This window comes from Panthera pardus, unplaced genomic scaffold, assembly GCF_024362965.1.
Source record: "Panthera pardus isolate Hobbes unplaced genomic scaffold, ASM2436296v1 HiC_scaffold_10, whole genome shotgun sequence".
In the NCBI taxonomy this organism is placed as follows: Eukaryota; Metazoa; Chordata; class Mammalia; order Carnivora; family Felidae; genus Panthera; species Panthera pardus.
The window spans coordinates 99767078-99790027 of NW_026526655.1; positions in this window are offsets into that span (position 1 = coordinate 99767078).

Consider the following 22950-nt stretch of genomic DNA (forward strand, 5'->3'; position numbering starts at 1 on the left):
GTGATAACAATGTCTAACTATACAAAATAAGCATGTATTCTGTCCATGCTTAATTGTGCATTATTTCCAGTAATAGAAATACTTATTAATTGGTAGGCATAATCACAGATGAAATTTCATGTTGTAATAATAAACAAGTTAAAATTTAAGTACTACTTTTTATGACCCTCTGTGTTAAACCACTGATTGATTTAGAGGCACATTAGTTTTTCCCCAAGGCCTGAGCCACTGATAATGAATTTTAGGGGAAGAAATGCATAATTGAGACATTTAGACATATATTCTACATGTTAAAAGGTCTCTGAGTACCACACTTTCCTCTTCCATGCTCTGCACTTAATCTTAAAGAGAAAAGTTTGGACATAAATCATGGACAAAATCTTCTCATGGACACATAATCAGCTAAGTTTACTGTTGGGAAAGAGGCAGCTTTTTCTAGAAGATAAGTTGAGATAAAAGTCCTATTTCCTTCTGGTTCTCTTCCTTTGTTCCTTCCTTTCTTCATGTAGCTAGATCGTATTTGGAATACTGAGGAACACCACTGTTTTGTGGGGAGCCTAACTGAAATGACACATACATCAAAACTGCCCTTGGACTTGTCACTTGACTTACAAATTAAGAAACTTGTTCTTATTTACAAATGTGCCAATCCTGAAAGATAGGGAATGTGTGGTAATGGATAACTAGATCCTTTTATGTTTTTCAGAGTGTAAGTCAGGGATGAAAAAATGTTCCCTGTGAATGATCAGGTAGTAAAGATTTTAGGCTTTGAAAGCTAGGAGGTCTCTGTTGAGACTGTTCATCAGTGCTGTTGCATATGAAAGCAGCCATTGACAATTTGAAAGCAGTGAGGAGACAACATTAAAGAAATAGAACAATACCTCTAAGGAATGCTGAGTAAAAATATTTAAACAGCATTTTCAAAGTTAAAAAAAGTCCTTGATAATGTCCTTAAGCTGGCCAATGAGCCAACCACAACACCACCCTTCCTCTTGACTTTTGCTAGGTAAGGCAATAGGTTTCCTCTTCTGTAAGCCATTTGTAGCTGTTTTATTTCTGTTGTTACTTGCAGCCTAATTTGTCTTGAATTAATTCCCTTCAGCCAAATAATTAATAAAATATTCAGCCTCAGCACATCATGCCTCAATACACAGGTCATTTGTGGATATTCAGTGTAATGTTATTGGAGTGGTTAGTCATAATTGACCTGAACTGTAGGTTTGATGCTCATAGGGTCAGTGCAATTGTTCTATTTTATAATTATGGTGTTCCATTTTCTACAGTTCAATAAGTTGAAAGAGGACCGTTGAGTATCATTTTGTTCATTCTATAATATTTATTTACCAACTTCCATGTACAGGCACTGAGCTTGCTACTAGGGATTTAATGCTAAATAAAATAGGTTTGGATTCTGATTACAGGCAGCATGCATCCTTGTAGGTGAGAAACACATTAATCAGATAATCACAAAATTATGTCTTTACAAACTGTGATAAGTGCTACAAAGGGCAAGTACAGAGAGTCTGTTGAGTCATAACAGTGAGATAAGGTCTAATCTGGGGATTAGGAAAGATTTTCATGAAGAAACAATGCTTGAGTTGAGAGCTGAAGTGTGTTTAGGAAAGGGAGAGGAGAGTTTAAGGTAAGGGGAGAACATTCCCAGCAGGGCCAGGAAGTCCTAAGGCATTCATTCACAAACTGAAAGAAAGACAATGTGACAGAACCTCCCAGAGCCTTGGGGATCTTTGTGTGAGTTGAGGCTGGGAAGCAAGAAGTGGTTGAACCTTCAGGGCTATGTAGCTTTTGTTATGGGCCCAGTCAAAGTAATGCAGGTGGACCCCTTGCCATCCCTTTCCACAGATAAAGACTTTAAACCATTTAATCTAAAAAGCAACAGTAGTTCTCAAACTTTCAGTTGCAGTGGAATGTTTTGCAGAATTTCTGGGCCCCATGCACAATCTCATACTCAGTAACTGTGGGCTGGGGCCCAAGCATCTGCACTTTTAACAGTTGCAGGGGAAGCTGATGTGCTGGTTCAGGGACCACACCTGAGAACCACTCTTACATATTTAGCGAAGCCAAAATTTTTATTTCTATATTTATGCCATGAAAAGCTGAAATATGAAAAGCACTCTAGATTGAGAATCAAGAAACATGCCGTATCTATTCTCAACTATGCAGGATTCAAGGTCCTTATCCAAAATTCAGTGTTTTACATCAACACGTTTGCTCAGAGTAACTGATTTGGTCTTTCAAACACATTTTTGAATAAGGTAGACTTGAAATGTTTATAACTTTCTGCTGATCATTGAACCATCATTAAATGGCTTCTCCACAGACACGGGATTAAAATGGGGCTGAAGCCATGGCTTCATCAGGTCTTCCTCCACACGCCCTCCCCTTTCCATTCTACAGCATTTAAATGAACGTTATGTTTTCTTCCAACACTAACATTTACTGTTTCTATTAAGTGCCTGATAAATTGCCTTAATAGTCATAACCCCACACTATTAACTGAAAATTAAAACTCAAGTGGTTTGTTATCATGTCATTATTCTGAAAAATAAGTCAAGTTTATACCACTTGATGTTCTCAGCAAATGACTTCAGTGTGGTTCTCTTCAACACAGAGACTGGACTGTATTATATATAAATATGATTCCACAGGAAACAACAGAAAACAAACCAAGAAAAGCTGATAATACTATTTTTTTCAAAATATGACAATTTTTGGGGGGTAAGCAGTCAAGCATTTATTTCAACAAGGGTAGCAATCCAAATGAGTGTGTGTGTGTGTGTGTGTGTGTGTGTGTGTGTGTGTGTGTGATGAATTTTAAAGCAAGAAAGCTTTCTTTGGAAGTACAGTAGACACACCACTGTTTTTATTCATTAATTCATTTATTCTTCCATCCATCCATCCATCCATTCATTCATTCATTCATCGAGGGCCTACTGTATAGCAAGCAAAGTTCTAGGCATTAGGGATACTTAATAGAACGTATAAAAAGTCTCTATTGCCAAAGTATTACATCTTAGGCGGAAAATTAAGAAAAGAGAGATAGATGATAGATAGATAGATAGATAGATAGATAGATAGATGATAGATAATTAGTTGACAAACTCTGTGGAGAAAAATAAAGCTAGGAATTCAGAGAAAGGGTAGGAAAGGCTGTTCTAATTTTAAGTAGTGTAGTGAGGTGATATTAACAGAGAAATTGACACTTGAATGAAGACCTAAATAAAATGAGGGAGTGATCCCTGCATTGGTTATCTGGGTAAACAATATCCCAGGCAAAGAGAGCAGAAAGTGCAAGGGTAGATGGAGATGAGTAGAAGCTATTTGGAACCTTGGTTGAAAGTTTACATTAAGGGGCACCTGGGTGGCTCAGTTGGTTAAGTGTCCGGCTTCGGCTCAGGTCATGATCTCATAGTTTGTGAGTTTGAGCCCCATGTCAGTCTCTGTGCTGACAGCTCAGAGCCTGGAGCCTTCTTCAGATTCTGTGTTTCCCTCTCTCTCTCTCTGCCCCTCCCCTGCTCACACTCTGTGTCTGTCTCTCAATAATAAATAAACGTTAAATTTTTTTTTAAAGTTTACATTAAAATAAGAGTACAAAAAGTACCACAAATGATTTCAAACTATACAAGTCAGGTATTTCATTTCTAACAAGTCCCCAGGTGATGCTGATGCTGCTGGTCCATGGACCACACTTCAAGTAGCACCGGTGTGAACATATAGAGACCTTCCAAGTCATGAAAGCTAGCAGAAAGGTAGAAGACAAAATGATTCTTGTGAAATAAGAAATTGCGGGGGGGGGGGGGGGGGGGGAGACAAAGAACACTGCAATCACCAGACTTGCTGTATTTGCAAATCCTTGAGAAATCAAAGTGCTGTGTCTCTAAAGTATTGAAGGTATTAGGACATTATCAGCCCATGGCCACATAGATAAGCAGTAACAGTTGAGAGTTGATCATCTTCCTATCCTTCCACCCCTAGAAATGACTGCCAGATCAGCAGTGACAGAACATGCCCAAGTCACTCTTGGAATGGAGATAGTTCCTCTCTCTCACCAGTGCCATGTTGAAGGGGGCCCTCTGCTGGACTTACTGAAATTTATCAGTTTTTGCGAAATGTTGCATTGAATAAACTTTGAGGTTCTTTGGACTTAACAAAAGAAGGAGGGACTAATGGATTAATCACAAATCTCCTTTTTCAGCAGGACTGGGGCAAGATGTGGGATTTCAGATCATACCATGAAGAAGTAGGACATGTTGGCTACATATAATTATTTGCATTTATATGTTTGCATCTTTGTCCCATCTATAAACTGGAAGCCCCTAGAGGCACAGGATAAGGGAGGCAGGGACTTTGGCTTTTGTATTTCCACATAGCACAATCCCAGGCGCAAAGCAAATATCCAGTGTGTTTTGTACTCAAATGCTCAAATAAAGATAACTAATTATAGATGTGTACTCATACATTTTTGCCTAATGTCACAAAATTGTGATAATGATCATGTGTCCAGGGTTCTTGCAGATAACGTTTTTACCTCTTGCCACTGCACAATTTATGCCAGTTATCTCAAAGCCATTCTTTGTTGATTTTCACTACTTTTGATTCCTTAAGGATCATTTTATCCTGTACCTTCAGATCAACCTTCAGGACTGAGAGAATCTCAGTGTCTCCACCTGTACTACTCAAAGTGTGGTCCGTTGACCAGCAGCATCAGCATCAACGGGAATTTGCTAAAAATGAATTTGGGGACCTACCCTAGACCTGCTGATTCCCAGCCCAGCAACTTGTTTTGAGTACCACTGGTGCACATTGATTTCTTAGCTGGTACTATCATAATTATCATACTGTTTTGTTTTATTGTGGGCTTTTCCCCCCTCCTTTTCTATACTCGTGGCATGCTCTCAGGCATTCATCTTTCATAAATCCCACTAGGTTATTCTTTTTTTCCTTCCTTTACTTTAGCTCTCATACCTTCTGAAAAAGGGAAAAATATGCCCTAGGCCCTTGTACAGGGTCATGTCAGTGAATGCGTACAAAGTATGTCGTTACAAGAAGCCCTCATTGAGATGAGCACAGAGAACTACAAATGATTTTAGTGACACTGATTTTCAGAGCAATAAAGAAGGATAACTAGATTTAAGAATGTGCTTACTGCTTTCATGGGAAATCCTATGTCTCTTGTCCCAGTGTTTTGTTCTCTTGTCCTTCTTGATTAAAACCAAGGAACATTAGAAAAGACAAAGTTTATAAACATATACAACATATATCATATATATATGTATATGATAGACAAATATATAATTTTATCATGTTAAAACAATGTGCAATTGAGAGACAAGGGGCACTTGTGAAGGTATACTTGTTTACCAGATTTCTCATTGCTTATTATTCTTATATAGTCATAATTTAATGATAACACAGGTTAGGGAAATAAGTAATTGAATAGTATATTGACATCATGTTCACCTATGGGAATAAGAAGACACTGTAGGGTTCTAAGTATGGGAAAATTTCATGAAAAGCCAGCATGGTGCTATAGAAAGAACACTAAATTAGAAATCAAGCCACCTAATTCCTCTTCAGGTTTCGCTAATATGTGATGTTGGAACAATAATTTCATGTATTACTTTTTCTTATCTGTTGGAATATATTATATATAAGCTTTTCTTGAACATATGGTTTAATTTTGTAGTCTTACCTAAAATACCTGATTTTATTGTATCTTAGTTGTACCCAACAGACATGGTAGTGTAATAACGATGACCACATTTAGGAAATACGATCAAATATATTATGTAGACACGGTATAATAATGAACTTACCATCAGACTTTGGGTAACCTTTTTGTTCGATGTGGTCACACCATTTTGCCTTTGTGTGGACTTCCTGACTTTATTACCTTTCCTCCCTCTTTTCTACATCTACCATCTGGGGAAAAAAAACCATCTTAGCGATGACATCCCCTTAGCCAACAGTGATAAATATATCAGTTATCATGTATTAAAATGAGTAATAACTCATGACAGCCTTTATTTGTCTGAAAGCTTGGGTTCGAAGGACCAAACATTAAGAAATGAAGCTCTGATAGCATTATCCCATTACTCTTAATAACATCTCATCTAGTAGACAGACTAATGTGATTTTCATTGCTTTTAATTTGAAGTCCATCAGATTACATGCACCAAATAAAAAGACCTGGCATCAGAGTCTGCACAAGCTTGAGAGAAACAGAATCTCTGTAATGAAATCCCATGCAAGGCTTATCAGTTACTAACACCAGGTGAAATGCTAAGTAACACCCAGTCAGGAAATCAATACCTATTCATGTAGAATTTTTTCTGCTGCAATAGAAAGATAACATTAACATTCTGACATATTAAAACATTGTGTTTGTACAGCTTCTGGTATGGGACTACATAATAAAGATGTTTCCATCTCTAAAGATTTACAGGATCTTTCTGATTCATTGAAGCCACATGAAGTCAGAATACTTATCTGAATGTACACAGCACAGACTGTTGGAGATTTGTTCCTTTCACTTGCTGTTTGTTCCAGTCCCTTCTCTCCCTCCCTCTCCTTTGATGCCATGCTGTGATATTTTGGGAAACATTAAGCCTTTGTGTGGCTATTGCCTTTCCAATACTCAGGCAGAAAAGAGATTCCCCTACCAAGAATTATTTTTCTTGGCTTGGACCTGATATTCACACATTTGGATTTGTTTGGTTTATAATAACCTAGGAGGCCTTGTTGAAACAAAAATATATTATTTGAGAAGAGATGCCTTATTAAGTTATGTCCATGCACAATTAATCATGGATTGAGGTTATTAGATTAGGCAGTATCTTGTCAAGGCCTTATGCCAACAGATTTAAGCACTATTTGGTTATATAGTAACTTGGTCCAGGTAAAATACATGTCTTTGTAGATCCTGGCCCGAAAAACTACAATCCAGAAGTTTCTGTTTCTCTTGTTAGCCTTTTTTATGACCTTCAGCAGTAACAATAAGTACCCCTATTAATGTATCTTCTCCAGGAAAAATGTTTTCCAGTCATCCTAGAAGCTAAACTCAACGTCAACATATTCATCCTGAAGTTACTTATCTGGTAGGCTCACCATCCCAGAAGACGACTAAACTGTGTGTGTGTGTGTGTGTGTGTGTGTGTGTGTGTGTGTGTATGCTCCTGGATGCATTTGTTCACCCATGCAGAGGAGGAATCCTTAATCAAGACAATAGAAAATTGAACTTTTTCATTGCATAATGTGCATAGAAACTTCTCATACTGAGATAGTAAAAACAAATCTATATTGACTGTGTTCACTATCACATTGCTCAAAAAACACTAAGAACTACAAAAATATATTACTATTAACATATAACTTCTGGAAGAATATTGACTGTGCTTCTTAACTGACAGACACTGCAGAGGAAGCACTCTCAGGTGGAGAAGTCTGTTACAGAGAGAGGGTGGGCGCCATGATTTATCCTGGTTAGGCCTAGAAGTTGAATGGGGATAGGGGACTAAAGGGACTGTACACATCACTTAGGGAGTTGTTAAAGATGCTAAAAAGTATCAATGGCATAGAAATATATCTCCACATTGTTTTTTTTTTTTTTTTTTTTTTTTTTACTGTAACTACCTCTAACTTCTCTTGTAAGGCTAAATAACAATAGTACAAGCTATCTGATAACTTGAACAGATTTAATATTTAACTATATTCCCTTCTGCCAGACTGTTTTCCAGTAATCTCTAAATCCATCCTGGTTGTCATTCATCTTTTGTACCATTTGGTTCTGGAGCACACTTCACTTTACAGTCTTGCCATACTGTAATCAGTGTTGTCAAGTGGCGGGTGCTGTCATTCCTAGTGTCTAGGCTCCACCAGTCCATGAGCAGCCATTTTGCTGCTCCTTATACCATAATATTCTTGTAGTCTCCACAACTCAGCCTATTCCCCCACACAATAGAAGTGTCATTAATCATGCTTTCCCAGTCCCAAGTACAAACTGGCTAACCCTCTTTTTCACTTAAATTTTAGTCTTATTTTCTCTTCAGCAACATGACTTCCAAGAATGTAACCCTTCTCAGTGAAGAGATACTTACATACTATTATGAAGAGCATTTTACTGCTTGATTCTTTACAATTTATCAATTCCAGAAGACAGTTTCCCTTTTATATTTAAATAGCTAAAAAGCATATTAAGATATTTGTTTCCAAGGCAAGGAGATATGTGCTCCAAGTAGTATATTCTATTCTCCTGTTAGAAAAATAAAAATCAATAGTAGCAGCAGCGGCAAAACCCACAAAATAACTCACAAATACTGACAAATATCTTCTATGTGTCAATATTAGAGTTTGTCCTCAGAGCACCCCATTAAAGGCAATCTGTTGACTGAAGTTGGTTGATATATGATTAAGAATGAAGGTTTTTTGTTTATTGGTTTTTGTTTTTGTCTTTCTTGCTGGAGGAACAGCAAGGGGCCGCCATTGTGGAGGGAATGGAAAGAATAGAGAGCAGATGGAGATGGGACATAGGGTGGGAGTTTCTTGGAACCTTGTTTGAAAGTTAACATTAAAATAAGAGTATAGGGGCACCTGGGTGGCTCAGTCAGTTAAGCGTCCGACTTCGGCCCAGGTCATGATCTCAGGGTTGGTGAGTTCAAGCCCCGCATCAGGCTCTATGCTGACAGCACAGAGCCTGCAGCCTGCTTTGGATTCTGTGTCTCGTTCTTTCTCTGCCCCTCCCCCACTTGTGCTCTGTCTTTCTCTGTCTCTCAAAAAGAAATACATAGAAAAAAATAAAAAAATTAAATTTAAAATAAGAGTATAGAGGGGCACCGGGGTGGCTCAGCCAAGTTAAGCTTCCAATTCTTGGATTCAGCTCAGGTCATGATCTTATGTTTTGTGAGTTTGAGCCCCTCAATGTGCCCCATGCTGGCAGTGCAGAGCCTGCTTGGGATTCTCTCTCTCCCTTTCTCTCTGCCCCTCCCCCACTCACATCCTCTTTCTCTCAAATAGATAAATAAAAACTTAAAAAAAGTAAAATAAGATAAAATAAGATTAAAATAAAATAATAAAAGAAGAGTATAGAAAGTACCACAAATGATTTCAAAATGTACAAGTCAGGTAGAAGGGGAAAAAATAGAGGGACTATTTCTGTTTGCTTTGCTCTGGCAGAATGCTGTTGTGTAGAGCCCAAATTGTGTATCCCTACATAATGGTCAGGGCAGTCATGGAAGTCTTTTCTGACATTACTAAAGTCATTCCAAATATCCCAAGGAAATCACAGATTCGTGAGGGGTATGATTCCATCTTAGCAGCTCTCTTTTCCTGTCACAAGAGTGACAGGAAATACTGGGGCTGGATTGTGGAAATTTAAGCTGATAAAGATTAAGTGACTTACTCAAAGTCACCTAGCTGTTGTTCCGAGACAGAATTCATACCTAGGTAATCTGAGCTACACTGGTAATTGTAATTTAATGTAGATTAAAAAGTACACCAAATTTTGCTAAACCAGCAGGTAGGTAGGGTCTACCTATTTGGCCAGGGGTAATGTCAAAAGCAACAAGAATGGTAATCATAAAAATAATAAGGAGGAGGCAAAGAGGATGTAGAAATGGCTATTCATTGTGAGGTCCCAGACTACTATTGCAGTTGTCTTACATACTTTATAAGATTAAATCATCACAGTAATTTTAAAGTTTAAATATTTGTAGGAATGAAGACATTGTAGCTCAGAGGTTAAAAGTTCCTGCTACAGGGTCACACACTGATTTGCTGAGCTAGAATTTGAATCCAGAAAAGTTATGAGCCACCATGAAAGACTCGTATGCTACTCATAGTGAGATCCCTGCAATGGTATATGTGTAAGTTAAATACCTTCTACTTAATATTATTTTTTTTTTTTGGTATTACTCAGCTAAGAAGTTCTCTTTCCATATGGAACTGAGAAGATCCATTAAGTCTGTGTAGCTGCTCAGTTTGTCATTGCACTCCATCTTCCGTGGTAGACTGTTTCTACCCTTTTGTTTTATCAGGCATGTCACCAGTTATAAGATTTCATAGTCATATGATGCTTTGCTTATTAGATAACTTCTGCAAATGTCTTCTAGATATCAAATGCCATATGTACAAAATGAACTCACTCTCACCACCCTTGTCCTGCCTGTAGCATCATCACCTCAAACTGATTTCTGTCATTGTATTTCCCAGCTTTGTTGATGATGCCAAACTCTATTATTTCCACCAAGCCAAAACCAGGGAGAACATGTGGCCCACTTGTCTTTCTCATCTTTCTTATCCTATCCCTGTAGACGCTGCCTCAAATACCCTTGTTTCCTCATTAGTTAGTTTAGACTAGACTTTTTATTTCTTACCTGGATGAGGGAATAATTGTATGACTTTCTGCACATACAGAGTAGATGTCTTTCCCTATGGCTACAGAGCTGGCTGTATTGTAAATATACTACAGTAGTTTAATCTCCAATAGAGCTACTTTTATCTAGTGAAGATCTGTAATGACCCTGAATCCAATCAGTTCTGGATACAATCAGGTCTGCCGCAGATTCCCCTCTTCTCTTCTTGGAAAGATTTCAATGTACTGAGTAAGTATCAGTTCATGGAATATGGACTAAATTCTGAAATGCCCAGAAGTTCCTTAAACTTCCTCAGTCAGAAGCCTAACCCAAAGATGTGTACCTCTGCTGCTTCATTCTACACATCCAGCTACTTATTTTTATTTATCTCAAAGTCCATATTTTAATTGGTAGAGTGTATCACACAATTTCTATTAATTTTAAGGTAGATTTAAAGAAACACTATGACTTATTTAGAGTTGTCCTCTACTCCTTTGCACCTTAAACCCATTAACAATGTGGTTGTGTTAAAAAGGTGTTATTGATGCAGTAAAGCTAGCTAATGCACGTCAAATCTATGTATTGATCCCCAAAGGGATACAAGAGTGTGTGACCTTTAGTCCACTTACTCAAAAAGTAAAACTTGAAAATATAGACCGACTATTTAAAGTCATTTTACAAAATATATTATGTGTGTATAAAGAGATAAAGGAACATGCTGAAAAAATTCTTAAAAATGTTCTTTAAAGTCTTTATCTTCATATAAGTGCTCACATAATCTTCCTCTTTTACCCTAGATTCTATGCTTTTCCACTCTTCTGCTGTTTGTTGTCATATCAGAAGTGTCTAACATCTATAGTTGACCTTTGAACAGTGCAGGGGTTATTGGCACCAAGCCTCCATGCATTTGAAAAACCCACGTACGACTTTGGACTCTCCAAAAATTACTTATAGCCTACTATTGACTGGAAGTCTTACTGATAACCTAAATGGTCAATTCACACATATTTTGTATATGTATTATATATATTGTATTATCATAATAAAGTAAGCTAGACAAAATAAAATGTTTTTAAGAAAATCAGAAGGAAGAGAAAATATATTTACTATACTGTATTTATTGAAAAAAATTCACATATTATTGGACCTACATAGTTCAAACCCATGTTGTTCAAGGGTCAACTATATATTCACATAGAACAACTATGTCGGCTCTCATTCTCTGCCTTTCTACATTTCTCACATAATAAAGAATGCTGGATAGGTTGCTCAATGAGAAAAGAATTATTTTTAGAAGATGGAGGGAAAGGGGCAGCTGGTAAATACTTATGTAACTTTTTTTTTTTGGCTTGTTTAAGCTTATTGAACAATATACACTTCAAGTGAAAATAATTTCCCTTTTATTTGTAGAGAAAAAGCCCAATACTTTTCAGTGCAACTGGAAATCAGAATTCAATAAGCTAAAAGAAACATTTACAAAATTATCCTAGAGAGACTGCTTTTGTTTTGGAAGTCCACCCCAAAGCACAGTGTACATATTTGAGGTTGAAAGGGGAATGAAAAAATCATTTTTCACAGTGACATCACAAATGCAGACTTTTGACAACATCTGGTTAATTGAATGATTTTTAAATTGGTTAAATGAATGCCTGGAATCTCTCCTTTCCCATTTCCATAGTCTTTTATTCAGATGGAAACACAGCTGTGTGTATCTGGCCTATTCATTGTTTCAGTTTTTGGAAACTATCAAGATAAAGCACATATATAAATCTACCTTCTAAGCTTGAAAGGGCCTGTAGTGCATTTTCTTGGGTAAAATTAGTGGTTTTAGTATGGTCTCGTGTTTAGCTAATTCTGACAAATATAATTAGGACTCCCTTTTTATGAATTCTAAGACAGGGAAAGACATGTTTCAACCTGCTGGTAATTGCATTGTCCATTTCATAACATATATTTTATAATTCCATGTATGTATGATGATATATCTTATAAAAGAGAATACATCATAGAAAATGGAAGGGAATCAAACTAACTTGACTTTGTATCCTAGATTTGTAGTTAAGCATGGGGTTTTGAATTAGTTATTTAAAATCTTTGCATTTCACTTTCTGCGTTTAAATGGAAATCATGATATTAATTTTCAGACTTATTGATGATACAGTGTATGCAAAGTTCATGAAATATTTATTTTTCTATGCAATTTAGATAATTATAGAATCAAGACAATATTTCTTTAAATGAAGGCCATCTTTGTAATTGAACAAAATGGGGAATTTATCAAAATAAGAGGTGAAATGTGTGCCATATATGATAATATTTTTAACTAGAAAAGGGGAGAAATTATCAAGAAATCACTAAATGATTTCCAAAATTCAACAATTCAAATTATTTTCTCACTTCTAAAATTGTACACTCTCTTTCACAACATAGGCTAACATTTTGCCCTCTCAGCCCACTGTTTCAGCATTGTGGGGCTGTATATTAACTTCAGATGATCAACAACAAACCAACAAAATGTTACAATTCTAGGAGAGCTAGTTTGTTTATTAACAAGACAATCAAATATTCAAACTCTCTAACACCATCTGTGTTTTATTTATTGTTATCTCACTGACACCATTGGAAACTAAAACGGAAGCATAATTGCTCACAGAAACAATCTGTCATTAAGAGTATCTGTATCTACTTCTGCAGTGTTTCAGGAACAGTGTGATATCGACCAGAGTAGATATAGATTTGCCATTACCCTTCTAAACGTGAAATGGATGCAAAAGGCCTAATGGTCAAAGGGTCAATGAGCACTCATTTCTACCTGGACAGAGGCCATTCAGATGATTTATTCTGGGATGTCACTATTTTTCCATCAATTCAATTCAAGAAAATGCAATTGAGGGATTACCAGGTGCCCAGCAATGTGCGACATACAAGGGATACCAAAAAAGCAATATGTCAGTCATGCTCTGAAGAGCATCTCAGTTTAATTGGAAAACTGAGACTGTAAACAACCTTTATTTTGATAGCTGCTATAATAGATCAAGGCAAAGTGGCAACACAAGGACAGGAGAAATAACTAACCTGGGGCTGTTTGGGGGTTCATAGCATAAGTGAGACATTACCTCACAACAAGATTATTTAATCCATTAGTAATTAAACCTATTAGGTAAGACTAAATCCTGCCCCTCTACATATTGTATTTTTCCTTAATATGACCTTGTTGCATTGAGACCCATTCTATTTTGAATCAGACACAATAAAGGGATAAAATAAAAATTCCATCACTTGAAGTAAGCGGTTCAAAAAATTGACAAATTCGAGAAATGACCAAGACATTCTCTGCTTATTTTGCCACTAAAGTGAAATAAAATCTTAGATTTTAATTTAAGCAAAATGCATACCATTGTATATGGAAGCAATCCAGATTTTACTGGTCACGTTTGTACTATTAAACCATCAGAATGATGATAAAATTCTAAATACATCAAGGAGTATGGCATGTTAATTGCTTTATGCTAACATTGCTGAAGTTGATGGCCATAGTTTAATCCAGTCTGCAGAATGGTTGATGAGTTCTTGAGTTGTCTATGTATATAATATAGAGTTCTATAGAGATATCTTTATTAGTTTTATTTGATGCTATATCCTCTCATTTGAAGCAAAGCCCTGCTGTGTTGACAGTGCCTCAGAGGGATTGGATATTACTAAACATTTCTATTTTTAAGTTTAGTATGATAAGGTAATCTCCTAAACCAAAGAACCCAATCTTATTTCTGGGACCAGCACTCCTTTACTTTAGTTCTTACCAAAATCTACCAAAAACCTTCTTATTATAAAGGCAAAGTCTCTTGGGAGCAATACAGCCCTGCATATATAAAAATGGTAGAATTAACATTCATTTTCAGGTTTCTGAGATGCTACACCAGACCCACCTTCATTTTGATCAGCTACATTTTTTTCCCCAAAGTCCATTTGAGTATGAACACTTTAGTTTCACCTTTTCTTGTATCCTGCTTCTGGCTTGGAGGTATGGATATGATCACATTACTATCTATTGTCTGCTTGATCCCTTTAAAAAGTCTGAGTGTTAATCAGGCTGTTACAAAAAAATGACATTTTATGTTCTCCCCATCTAGTTTTGTTCTCTTGGCATTTATTTTAAATTGCTCATTGAGATTCCAAACCCTACTTCTCTTATTTTTGTTTTTCACTTAACACACAGAATTTATTCCTCTACAGCTTTGGTTTGGGGGTTATATCAATGTTAAAAGAAAAATGACTACCTGCAGTAAGAAGTCAGTAAGAAAAAGATGGCCCAAATGGGAAACTTGCATGAAGAGGCAGTTCACATATACATACCAAAAAAAAAAAAAAAAAAAATCAGTAAGTGTATGTACACTTCCAAAGTGCATATTTTGGCAAACTTGAGGGAAATAGGCACTCATACTGTAGATGGGAATAAAACTGGTAGATTTTTGGAGAGTATGTTGTCAATAACCATCAAGATTAAAAAAAGACATACTTTCTCCACCCAATTTTATTGATATATTACTGACCTACAGCACTGTACAAGTTTAAGGTGTACAGCACAATGATTTGACTGACATATATTGCAAAATGATCACTATAATAGGTCTTGGTAACATGCATCATTTCATATAGATAGGAAGTAAAAAAAGACAAAAGAATGTGTTTTTTTTTTCCTTATGATGAGAGCTCTTAGGATTTACTCTCTCAACAACTTTCATACACATACCATACAGCAGTGTTAACTGGAGTCATCATGTTAAACATTACTTTTGATACTCATTTGTCTTATAACTCGAAGCTTATAACCTTTGACTACCTTCATCCAATTCCCTCTCCCCCATCCTTCTGCTTTCAGTAGGCACAAATCTCTTTTTCTGTGAGTTTTTTGTTGTTGTTGTTTGTTTGCTTGTTTGTTTTCATTTTGTTTTCATTTTAGATTGCACATATATGTGAGATTATACACTATTTCTCTTTCTGTCACTGACTTATCTGACTTAGCATAATGCTTTCGAGGTCCATCCCTGTTGTCCCAAATGTCAGGATTTCCTACTTTTTTATGGCTGAATAACATTTAATATATACATTTTACAACTTCTGTATTCATTCATCTGTCAGTAGACATTTAGGCTGTTTCCATGTCTTGGCTATTGTCAATAATACTGCAAAACAAGAGGGTGCAGATATCTCTTTAGCATAATGTTTTTGTTGCCTTTGGGTATATATCCCTGAAAGTCAAATTGTTAGATTATATGGTAATTCTATTTTTAATATTTTGAGGAGCCTTCATACTATTTTCCACAATGTCTGTAGCGCTTTTTGTCTCATTGACTTGGATTTTTGACCACTGGCCTCAGTTTCAAATTTGAAATTAATAGGAAGAGTGATGTTGGCTCTCATAAAGGGATGCTATTTTGTTCTCTTAATTTCCAAGCTAATTTTCAGTGAGATCATTATTTTTGGGGATATCTGATGAGAATAATGTAAATAAATAACCACAACGAAAAGAGGAAGATGGGTTCATTTATTTCTTTGACTTGTTTCCCATAAGGGTAATACTGTGCCTCAAGGCACTATGCTAGACTTGGATAACAAAATAAATATGAAAGTACTATTCAAGTTGAAAATCTAATTAAAATTATAGAATTCTAGAATTAGATGAAAATAAATTCAGGAATATTCTACATTTAAATAGCCCTAGAAACTACAGCCCAATTATTTTGCAAGGGTGGGAGTACTTCACATCTGCTTCAGTGAAGAACTTCAGAGTTCCCATTTTTAATAGTCAGGAAGTTTTTTTTACAATTTGCTGTATTAAAATGCAAATGAATTTTCTTTCATTCTATTGAATATCCTCCAGTCCATAATCCACGTTTATGGCAGAATGTACAAATACATATTTTCCTAGATTCAATTTAAAATGTATGAATGCCTAATGTGTGCTCAGAGCTTTTATTCATTGTAAAAGACATAATTTTTAGGTTCTGAAGGAAATTAGGATATTTATTTAAACACACAAAGCAATTATCAGTTGCATTTCCTAATACTTATTTTATATAAGTATATACAAGCATTTCTCTGTGATTCAATGTTTCTCTGTATGGTTATAGTATGGGGTAGGGGCATTCCCTTCTCAACCAATATTCCCCATGTTTGGCTCCATTTCCTTGCAGTCTTTTTGGGTTCTGTAGCCAATTCTGATCACAGCACTATGAATCAGTGTGCTCTTTATCCTTTCCCTTCTCCACCCTGCTCACATGGAGGCCAAGTGTTTAATGTTTGTTTGTTTGTTTGTTTATTTATTTATTTATTTATTTTAATTTTGTTAATTTTTATTTATTAGAGAGAGAGCGAGAGAGCAGGGGATGGACAATGAGTGAGAGAGAGGGAGGGGAGACACAGAATCCACAGCAGGCTCCAGTCTCCGAACTATCAGCACAGAGCCCAACTTGGGGCTCAAACCCATGAACCCTGAGATCATGACCTGAGTCAAAGTTGGACGCTTAACCCACTGAGCCCCCCAGGTGCCCTAATGTTTATTTATTTTTAAGAGAGAGAGAGTGTGTGTGTGTGCAAGTTGGGGAGGGACAGAGAAAGAGGGGGACAGAAGATCCTAAGCAGGCTCCTTGTTGACAGCAAAGAGCCCAATGCAGGGCTGGATCAGGAACCTTGAGATCATGACCCAAAATAAGTTAGATGCTTAACTGCCTGAGCCACATACACACCCGAAGGCCAAGTGTTTAGATGAAGTAACTAAGGACTAGAGAATGGTCATCTGGCTTGTATCAGATATTATTTCATCATAAAAAGACCTTTACTGCATTAAGTCACTCAGACTTTGAGGTTTCAGTCTTACAACAAACAATTATCTTAACTAATACTACGTTTGTATAATATTTAGGTCCTTTAATAGGTGGACTTTTCCAAACAATTGCTCTATATATCATAGGGAAAGGATACTGTAAGGGTCCTTACATATTGTTTCACAGCTGAGTAAAGTGATAAATGATAATTTATAGGGCTAGATTTTAATCTGATTTCTGTTTCTATATATATCCTAGTCTGGGGTGGGATTATATGATATCCTGAGACATGATATTCTTGTGTGATTGGAAAAAGCATCTGCCTTCCTAGATTATTATGAAGATAAAATATTATAATGTAGATGAAGTATATAGTACAGACATTGACACATATCAAAGGGTAAATAGACCTCTAATTATTAGGTTAATCTCTGTTTCATTTTTCCATTTAGCCACATACTGAACATTTCCAAATGAGAAAAATCCACTAAGATTTCATAATTTTGCTTGTGTTTGGTATGTTCTCTTAGACTTTTTGTGAAACCTTACAATGTAAGAATAGCCCTTTGATAATGGCAGTGATGGAGAGAAAGACATTGAGGCAAATTTGCATAGTATTCTCAGGATAAAACATCAGTGTTTAAATCAAAACAGGTAGATATGGGATGCAAATTATCAGCCTTATACATGTAAATACACCACATTCAGCTTGGTCATTGGGTGTTGGAATGTGTAATAAAAATTTATTACTGTTCTCATTTGTCATTGCCTTCCCGCTGAAGAGATTAAACACCCTTGCCCATTGACATCAGTCTTGGTCATGTGACCTGCTCATATACTTAAACGTGAGTAGAAATGAAGTGTGCTACTTCTGCATGGGAGCTTTAAGAGTCAGGTGTGGTTCCAGTATTTCCCTTTCCCTCCCTCATATGGAGAATGATGTCTCAGTTAGGGATATTACCTCATACTGGAACAGAGCCATAGATAACCTTCAATTTATATGCATCATGAATGAGAAATCTTTGTTGTGGTAAGCCATTGAGAATTTGGAAGTTGTTTGATACTATGGCACAATCTAGTAAAAATTGAATAAGTAAATACCCAAAATGGAATTTTTAGCTGTATATCTTTTTCTACTCAATGAAGGAAAATTCATAAGCTAAGCAATTCATCTCTTTCCTGGTTCCAAATGGACCAGATGAATAAGTGTATTCAGACCTGTTCTTAGCACTTCCATCTATAGGCATCACAATACATTGTGAATTATTTTTGTTTTAATAGTCACTTTGATTTCTAAGTAATTAAATTTTTTTAAATGCATTTATATTTAACCTTATAGTTACCAATTCCATTGCTCAGCTTTTCATTTTGTAGATCCAGATTTTTCTTCTATTTTATTATCCTTCAGACTCATGGACTTTCTTTTAGTTTAGGTCTGATGCTAAGGAGTTCTTTCAGCTTTGTATGTCTCAAAACATCTTCATTCACCCTTCATTTTTGAAAGATTTTTTTTCTAGTTATAGAATTTTAGGTTGACAGTTTCCTCTTGTACTTTAAAGATGTTGCTCTATTATTTTTTGCCTTGAATTGTGTCTAAAGAGAAATACACTATTCTCTTGATTTCTCAGCACTTAATTTATACTTTGAGTGTCTGCTTTAAAGATTTATTTGTTTAAAAACTAGATTATGATGTGCCATGGTGTAATTTTCCTTGTGTTTCTTATGCTTTGTGTTAATTGGTTTTTTTGGAACTGTGGGTTTAGAACTTTCATCAAATTTGAAAAAAAATGACTTAAAAAATATTTTTCTGTCCTGCTTTCCTTTATGGTCTTTCATTACATATTTAAAATATTCTAGAAGTTGTTTTTGTTTTTAGCTACCAAAAGTTGAAGTTGTGTCCGCTTTATTTCAGATTTTTTTTTCCTCTCTCCTGCTGCTTAATCTTTCCTTTATCTGAACACATAGGTTGTAGTATAATAATATGTCCTTGTTCGTTAGTTCTGTCATCTGTGCTGTTCTAGGTCTGTTTTGATTTATTTATCTCTCATATGAATTGTACTTTATTTCTTAATTGTATGCCTCATAATTTTGGATTAAATGCCAGACATTCTGAATTTTATTTTATTCAGTTTTGGATATTTTTAAGCTTCTATATATTTTTGAGCCCTGTTTCATGGTACAATTAAATCCTGGGAAACAATTTGATCTATTTTGTGTTGCTAGTAAACATTTTTTTTCTTAGGTGGACTCATATCAGCATGTTGTCTAAGGTTAATTTTTTTTATCCATTAATGAGGTATAATCTTTTAGTCCTTCTGATTACTCTACCCAATATCTCATGAATTATGAGATTTTCTACCATGACTGATAAGAACAGGAACTATTCACAGCCCATGTCAGCATGAGATAATCCTTTCAGGTGGTTCTTTCCCCACTTTAGCTAGTTTTAGCATGTACTGGTAAATATTCTGCATAAGACTGGAGGAGGACCCTATGCATATCTCTAGAGTTCTATCCATGTACAACTGTCCCCTCTGTGTTTGCTCCTGTCACCTTGGCCTCCCTGGGATCTCAACATCATCTCATCAACTCACATTACTGCCAGGCTCCACCTGGGTTCTCCATCACTGAGCCATGATCTAAGAACTCTGTCAGATTTTTAGGTTGGTCTGTCATAGGACTCACTTCATTTGTTTTACACTTTTCAGGGATCATTACCATTCATATCCTAATTTCCAATATCTTAAAAATCATTTTCTTGTATATTTTGCATAATTTTGTAGTTATTTCATACAGGAGGGTATACATACCATTTCTGTTGTTTGATGGTAGCCTAAAGAAAAAAAATCCTCATTACAATGGATTCCATTTTTAAAAAAGCCATTTCTCTATGAGGTATTTCCTACATACATTTCTCTTTTTCCTAACATGTGTATATAAATCAGTCTTTTTCTTAGGATAGGTTTTCTCTTAGGTTTTTATTGTTTTGTTCATTATAATATTTGAAGACTAAAAATTTCTCCAGCTCCATAAAGTCACTGGAAACTAAATATCTCATCTTCTCTCCCTCTTTTGTCCTTTTAAAGACCACACATGGCATGAAGATTTCTTCCATAGACACCAAACAAATATTCAGTCATTCTTTGCTATGACACTTTTATTTTCAGTGATACAGTCTCCTCTATATTGGAGAAGATTCGATAAAAAAGACTCTTGCTATTGTAAACTGAAACATGTTACCCAGTGACATTCAGACACTGGTTTTAGTTTCGCCCTTTAGAGTTACAAAAAAAAAAAAAAAAAAAAAAAAAAAAAAGCTCTTATTTCCTCTTCTAGGTGACAGCCAGTCCACAATATGAAGACACTTACATGTGTCCCTCACACTCTCTCATTTGCTTTAATGGTTTTTTTCTGAAATATCTTTCTAAATGCCTTATCATCTTAGTTATTTTTCATTGTTTTCAAGCTTTTCAGTAGCACTTTATAATGTGGTTTCCAGAAATGAATGAGACAGCAAGTGAAATCTGAACAGCACAGAATACAGAGAGCTTTTGTTTTCTGTGATCCATACCCAACAAATCCGTTAATATATAAATCATATAATGATCAAATTAGGTTTTGAAAATACTATCACTTCACAGTGTGAAACTCACATTTGGTCTATGCAAAACTGAAATTATCAGATAATTTTATGTAACTTTAAGGATACATTTGATACATTTATTTTGATATGCCTTCAACAGTCAATGAGTTTTAGAAATTTTATTTTAAATTTTTAAACCATGCCAAATTTCCGTGAAATAAAAAAATATATATTTTAAGTTGAATGGATGCACCAAAAAAAAATAATAATTAACAAAACTCCCCAACTAGGAGATTTTCTATAACAACTGTCATCTAATATATGTTTACATTTCTATACTTTAAAAAAATGACCTAATATGAGAGCATACTAATGTTGGCCTTAGGTTAATAATTATTTTCAGGTATCTGAGAAGTTGTCACAAGACTAATCTCCTCTAGGGTATGAATCCGATCTTATTTATTTTTGTTTCTTCCTGAGTTCTGATCCTATACTTGTAACAAAACAAGCACTCAATCCCTAGGCGCTAAAAGAGCAGGCCGACTTTAGCTTTCCCAGCGAAACTGTGGGCATATTACAGGGAAGCAGACATTGAATCTATATAAACAAAGGATTTTATAAAATTGAAACTACCCTGAAGACCTCTGCTTTGAAAAGTTGGCGCTCTTCACCTGCACTATTCAAGCAGATAGCTGGCGACAAGCTGTCAATGTATGTATTGTACAGTAATGTATGGGAGTGAATGTTTGGATTCAGCAGAAACTCCATCTAGACAAGCCTTTATTTTCTTTTTTTTTTTTTTTTTTTTCCCCATGGGCAACAAATAAGAAAAGGCATTTATTGAAAAATGACATGACCTAAAATACATAAAAGTAAGTGGGAATGTCCTTGGCTTTGTGGATGGTGCTGGTCTAGACATGGCTCTATATATGGCCTCGTTTCCCTTACCGGTCAAAGCCTAGCCAACTTCTTGGATCTCAGTAGTGGTGTAAAGGAGTTTATTTTTTTTTTTTTTTATTTTTTAATATATGAAATTTACTGTCAAATTGGTTTCCATACAACACCCAGTGCTCATCCCAAAAGGTTCCCTCCTCAATACCCATCACCCACCCTGCCCTCCCTCCCACCCCCCATCAACCCTCAGTTTGTTCTCAGTTTTTAACAGTCTCTTATGCTTTGGCTCTCTCCCACTCTAACCTCTTTTTTTTTTTTTTTTTTCCCTTCCCCTCCCCCATGGGTTTCTGTTATGTTTCTCAGGATCCACCTAAGAGTGAAACCATATGGTATCTGTCTTTCTCTGTATGGCTTATTTCACTTAGCATCACACTCTCCAGTTCCATCCATGTTGCTACAAAAGGCCATATTTCATTTTTTCTCATTGCCACGTAGTATTCCATTGTGTATATAAACCACAATTTCTTTATCCATTCATCAGTTGATGGACATTTAGGCTCTTTCCATAATTTGGCTATTGTTGAGAGTGCCGCTATAAACATTGGGGTACAGGTGCCCCTATGCATCAGTACTCCTGTATCCCTTGGATAAATTCCTAGCAGTGCTATTGCTGGGTCATAGGGTAGGTCTATTTTTAATTTTCTGAGGAACCTCCACACTGCTTTCCAGAGCGGCTGCACCAATTTGCATTCCCACCAACAGTGCAAGAGGGTTCCTGTTTCTCCACATCCTCTCCAGCATCTATAGTCTCCTGATTTCTTCATTTTGGCCACTCTGACTGGCGTGAGGTGGTATCTGAGTGTGGTTTTGATTTGTATTTCCCTGATAAGGAGCGACGTTGAACATCTTTTCATGTGCCTGTTGGCCATCCGGATGTCTTCTTTAGAGAAGTGTCTATTCATGTTTTCTGCCCATTTCTTCACTGGGTTCTTTGTTTTTCGGGTGTGGAGTTTGATGAGCTCTTTATAGATTTTGGATACTAGCCCTTTGTCCGATGTGTCATTTGCAAATATCTTTTCCCATTCCGTTGGTTGCCTTTTAGTTTTGTTGGTTGTTTCCTTTGCTGTGCAGAAGCTTTTTATCTTCATAAGGTCCCAGTAGTTCATTTTTACTTTTAATTCCCTTGCCTTTGGGGATGTGCCGAGTAAGAGATTGCTACGGCTGAGGTCAGAGAGGTCTTTTCCTGCTTTCTCCTCTAAGGTTTTGATGGTTTCCTGTCTCA